The sequence below is a fragment of the Megascapheus bottae genome, chromosome 3 (genome assembly GCF_031878675.1).
Source record: "Megascapheus bottae isolate mThoBot1 chromosome 3, mThoBot2.hap1, whole genome shotgun sequence".
NCBI classification, from domain to species: domain Eukaryota; kingdom Metazoa; phylum Chordata; class Mammalia; order Rodentia; family Geomyidae; genus Megascapheus; species Megascapheus bottae.
The window spans coordinates 52,070,416-52,076,546 of NC_143511.1; the positions used below are offsets into that span (position 1 = coordinate 52,070,416).

At 38.8% G+C, this 6,131-nt stretch overlaps 1 pseudogene; it reads left to right on the forward strand.

The window, feature by feature from the left end:
- Positions 1-738: 738 nt before the first annotated feature.
- Positions 739-1,456, forward strand: LOC150065486 (UPF0461 protein C5orf24-like; annotated as a pseudogene).
- The last annotated feature ends 4,675 nt before the right edge of the window (positions 1,457-6,131 follow it).

Sequence of the window (6,131 nt, forward strand, 5' to 3'; positions counted from 1 at the left end):
CAAGCCCAGGACTGGCAAAAAAAAAAAAAATAATAGTAAGTGAAGTAAGCCAGACTCAAAGGAACATAGGCTCAATGGTTTCCCTCCTTTGTCATAATCAGTAGAAACCTTGGGCTCTCCTAGCAGAGATTTACAATAGCACAAAATCTAGAGACATAAGGCCAGATAGTATAACACTTAAAGTAAGGACCTCCAGGATAAGGAAACAAAAGCCATATAATGAGTGATTGTTGTCCTTAATGTACTATGCTATCTCTCATTTCTTTTGCTGTCCCTTGGTTATCTCATATTGCTACAGTATTTCACCTGGTTATCTGATATATTGTATATATGCGTATTTGGTTATTTGAAGTTGGCTAGGGAAGGGAGGAAAACAAGATGAGGGGCGGGGGTCGGGGGAGGGAAATGGGGACCAAGACATGAGAAAGGGTATCAATGTTTGTGAAGTAATGCACCTTCTATCTGGTGAATATAATGTAACCCTTCTATTAAGTACAATAAAAATATATGAAAAAAAGAAAAAAGGGAAAGAAACAAAAAGAACAATATGTTTTGTCAGTGTCTGGGAAGTGAAATAAAACTACCTTTTCAATGGCCTTTTCTTTGGTCCATCATTTCTTCTGATCTCTAGAATGAAACACTAAATAATTTATAAAGTTTTCTGCATTTCCTAGGTATCTTAAATAAAGTATTAAAATTAGACTATGCCCTTCACCATTGATGACTCTCGATTTGAAAATGATGCATCCGGTTGCCAGCAGTAATCCAGTCTTCTGTGGGCCTGGCAAACCTTCCTGTCTCAGTGAAGATGCCATGAGAGCCGCTGATCAGTTTGACTTATATGCCTCCCAGCAAAGCAAATACAGTCACGCAGTCAGCCACAAACCAATGGTTTGTCCGAGGCAAGACCCATTAAATGAAACACATTTGCAGACTACGAATGGCAGAAGCATAGAGATAAAAGATGAACTAAAGAAAAAGAAAAGCCTCAATCGATCCGGTAAGCGAGGCCGGCCTTCAGGAACCACCAAATCGGTAGGCTACCGGACCAGCACAGGCAGACCCCCGGGAACCACCAAAGCAGCTGGATTTAAGACAAGTCCAGGCAGACCTCTGGGTACAACCAAAGCTGCAGGATACAAAGTCAGCCCAGGGAGACCTCCAGGTAGCATTAAAGCTCTGTCCCGTCTTGCCGATCTGGGTTATGGCTGTGGCACTGCTGCTTTTCCTTACCCTATGATGCACGGCAGGGCAGTTCACGGGTAGAGGAAACTGGCAGCCAGGTCAGACCGCCCAATGAGTGAGTGAGGAGAGGAGGGCTCGGCTCAGGAGGAGAGGGTGAACAATCCCAAAGCTTCTTGGTTTCATTTTGACATGCGTATACCTTCATAGCCTGGGCTTTCTTTACAGTTTTGTTTTTCCATTTGGTTTCCCCTCTGCTTTGGCTCAGAAGCCGCCACAAACTGCCGACAGGTGCACTCTAAGGCACAAGCACCATGGTGTTGAATTTGTACATAGGTTCAACAAATACAATCCTCCATCGTTTGTTCCTTCTTCAGAGCTAGGGTTGTGTCTTAGGTTTCCTTACAGCTCTTGGGCCATTCTGAGTAGATGCTTTGTGTGCTAAACACTCAAAACCATTACACCTACTGGTTTGAAGTCAGCCTGCAGTATAGTAAACATGGCATCTAAGGCTTTTTTAGCTGATGCAGCAAAAAGGCAAAGTAGTGATTTTGGATTTCTGGGGGTGATGGCTGTGTAGCTTTTTGTAACATCTACTTTCCTGAGACAGGACATTGCTGTTTATATGGCTTGGAATTTAAACTTTTTTTGTGTGTGTAAAAAAAATAGACTATGCTTCTATGTTTCTAACATGTTTGTCCTTCCATAATCCCTCTCTGAACAATGACAATACCATTTTTAGCAGAAGTAGAAACCTAGGAATCATCTCAGATTATGCTCCCTATCTTTCTTACCTAAAGCTATAAGTGGCTCATCAAGTCTGTCTTAAATCTCTTATTTTTCTAAAGTTCAGACAACTGCCATATCAGTTCTTGGATTGCTACTAGGAGACTGGGCTTTCCTACCTTCATTTAGCTTTCACCCTCCAACAACAGTTTTTTTTTTTTTTTTTTTTTTTTTTGCCAGTCGTGGGCTTGAGCTCAGGGCCTAAGCACTGTCCTTGGACTTTCTCAAGGTTAGAGCTCTACCACTTGAGCCTCAGCACCATTTCTGGCTTTTTTCTATGTATGTGGTACCGAGGAATCGAACCCGGGTCTTTGTGCATGCTAGGCAAGCACTCTACCACTAGGCCAAACTCCCGGACCAACAATAGCTTTTTAAATGCAAATTTGATTACAGCATTTTTTTTCTGATTACAATTCTTTAATAATCCTTACTGACTTTAAGAAAAATTTAGCACCCAGCATTCTTCATGATCTAGCTGTGCTTATTTCTCTAGTTTTATGTTCTATATTCTTATTAATTCCTATACTTTGGGATCCAAACACTAACTGAATAGCAGTTTTAAATATACCAGGTTGGGAACTATAGATCCATCCAAAGTAAACTTGTTTCTTTATCTGAGACTTAAGTTTGAATTATGCTCTTTTTATTTTAACCTACCTAGTATGATATGCATAACTTTGTATTTAACTACTTTAGTTCACTTGCTAGTTTCTTCTCTCTTAGGTTCAGGAAAGTAATTTTACATTTAGAGCACACAGTGAAGATCAGTCCATGGTAAACACTGAGAGTGGTTTTGCTTTGTATTTGTTGAATGAATATAGGATGCAACAAGAACAGTAAAACATGAAACCAACCATTGTCTGCAGAAGACTCTATTGTTTGGAAATTTTGATACTATATAGACTTAAGTACTGAAAGAGAGTTTGATCTTAATTTAGATTAGATGTATCCCTGGGATACAAGGATCTCAAGAACATAATAGCAATCGGTGGTAGAAGAAGTACTAATATAAAAATCAAAGGGAGAATTTTTTTCTGTTCTTTCCACTTTTGATGTACTGACACATTTAAATTACTCTTCCTACCTCTTTCCTTTCTCCCACCCTCTAGTATCTCTGAAGAAGAGAGCATATGTGTTTATTATTTACATATAAATATATTTACATATGGGTACATAGATAGTTAGCTTTAAAGTATGTTTATATATGTAGACGTTATATGCATATAAATCAGAAGCTTGTAAATACAGCGCAGTCTTTTTTACTGAATAGATAATTCTATGTTGGTGTTGAAAATGATCAACAACAACAAAATATAGAGGTTGAGGAGGGAGGTGGGAAGGCAAATAATGAATACATTATTTTGAAGAAGCAGCTGAGAGGAAGGAGGCTATAGAATTTTATTCCTATGCCGGTTGAAAGAGCAGGGGAGATGCAAGGATTGAATGAACCCAGGAAGAGTGTTACCAGGTATCCCTACATCTGCAACTCTACAGATACATGGACAGATTTCAGAATGCCTTCCCCAGGGCCTTAGAGAAGACTGAAGACACACTTTCTGTGTACGCATGATGACTCATTCCCCATCCCCAAGCCATACTAAACAAATTGTGAGCATAAGAATTAACAGCTGATTAAAAAAATCTCAGTTATTTTCTGCAGCTGGGGCTCTGAGAGCATTGAGAATTGGCAGTTAGTACGTCAGAGTTCCATGCTATTACAAACCCAACCTCTTAGGATTACTCTAAAATTAGAATGCACCTAGGAAAGAAATGTTTCCTTGTCCTTCAGGGGTATGGAGAATTCAAAAGGCATCTATTGTCTAGTAAAGTAATGAGCATCATCTGTAGGCTATATCTTACAGAGGTGTGTAAAAGTAACTTATTTTAGATAAAAACTGCTTCTAAAACATAGCAATCAAAAAAAATGTGTGCAGGGGCTGGGAGTTTGGCCTAGTGGTAGAGTGCCTGCCTAGCATGCACTAAGACCTGGGTTCGATTCCTTGGAACCATAAACATAGAAAAAAGCCGGAAGTGGTGCTGAGAAAGTCCAAGTACAGTGCTCAGGCCTTGAGCTCAAGCCCAGGACTGGCAAAAACAAAACAACAACAACAAAAAACCCAATATATGTGGGGCCAGGAGTTTGGCCTAGTAGTAGTTCTCCTAGCCTACACAAAGCCTTGGGATCGATTTCTCGGTAACACATATGCAGACAAAAGCCAGGAGTGATGCTGTGGCTCAAGTGGTAGAAAGCTAGCCTTGAGAATGCCCAAGGAGAGTGTCCAGGCCCTAAGTTCTAGCCCCAGGACAGGCCCAAAACAAAACAAACAACAACAACAACAACAAAACCAATGTATGTGCCTCAAGAAGGAAATACCAACAATCTCCCAGCACAAGTACAGGCCTCCATACTTACTAGTTCTAATAGCAATCTGGCGAGTGTTCATCACTCTGACCTTGTTCTGGAAGAATTGGGACACCACAGCCTGTCCATGGCCAAGCAGGATTTCAAGTCCTGGTTCCCATGATGACTTAAATTCTGTTCATTCTCTTTTTCTTCCCACTTCCTTCCTTCCTGTCACATCTTACCTGACAGGCAGAGTGAAAAGCCTGGAGTTTTCAGGCTGTGAGAGTAGTGGAGGTGTCACAGAGGTAAGTCACTGTGAACCCTGTCATTTACTTCTGTCTACTTTAAATCTCTTATCTATAGTGTGGAAGGCATTTATAAAGCTTTCAGAAAAATGCTTTGTGATTACCAGCACTAGTAAAGTAACAGCTCACCTGTTTTCCACAGATAGCTGCAAAATATGTCTGTTTAGGGAGAATTATCTGCTTTCTTCCACTTAGGTTCATATACAAATACATGAAGAAAAATGTTCTGGAGGCCTCATAGTCCTAAGTACGAGAAAATAATCTCTGTCACACATTGCAGTGAATCAGATAAACCCCCAAATATTAAAAAAAACCTAACATGCAAAGTAAATAGTTATAAACAAACTCCCTAAACCTTGTCTTGGTAGCAAATTTTCTCTTTATGGTAATTCCTGTTAAGATTAGGAATCCAAAAATATAACCTTACTATTATAGCAATGGCAATATTTTCTGCCAATATGCTGCAATTTCTTAATTCCCAGACAAATAACAAGGAAAAGGCTATTCTCATTTTCCATCTTAAAAAATTCTGAACATTCTATAATAATATAGAATAATAATTCTATATAATAATTATATAGTATAAAAATTTTATTAGCCTATCAAAATGAATAATAATCAAAAATTAAAAAAATATTCTCAGCTCCTTAGGTAGGTTCTATTTGGTTCTTTTACATGTCTATTATTATTATTATTATTATATTACATGTCCTATTATACCCTGTAATACTTGAAAGAGAAAAACCAATGATGGTACTGGGATTGTCATCTATATCCTCTGACCTGATGGCCCATCATTGTGGACCTTTGACCTTTCCTTATGTAGACTTCAGCTAGGAGAATTATTCTTGACAAAATTTTCTATTGACTTTAAGTATGTAGCCCCCATAATAATCAGAGGATTTCATATTGCATGTGGATATGATGATTCAGGATCCTGGCTCTAGTCTACTTTGTTGAAAGGTCTGACACCAGATCAGATCCTTGCTGTGTGCTGTGGATGGGACTGTGGAGGCTATCTGCCTCTGGACAGCCAAGAAATTCTCGAAGGATGAAATACTGTCTTTGATAAAGAAACAAGTTTGGTATATTCCCATTGAAAAGAATGAACATAACCTTTAAATGGTAGAGTTTGTTATTCTGATTTTTTTTCTAATATATTAAAAGCTTCCTGATTCTGTTTGTTCCACTTTAATTTTCAGGTGAAGCCTTGTGCATAATCTAATGTGTCAACAGAGTCACCTAAAGTACTCAGAACCATTTAAATTCCTCTTCCAGTCAAAATACAAGTGTCAATACTGACATGAATTGATATTAAAAATATATGCAAAATCATGGAGAGAGCAGTACATTTTACTGTTAGGAAGCCTCTTTAGAAGCAGAGTCTCTCAAAGATTCTTTTTAAACTCCATTTTCAGCTTTAAATTTACAGAACAGATTCTTTTACTCTCTCTCTGTCTCTCCCCCTAGCCCCTCGCTTTCCTCTTCTTCCCCCTCTCCCTCTCTCCCTCTTT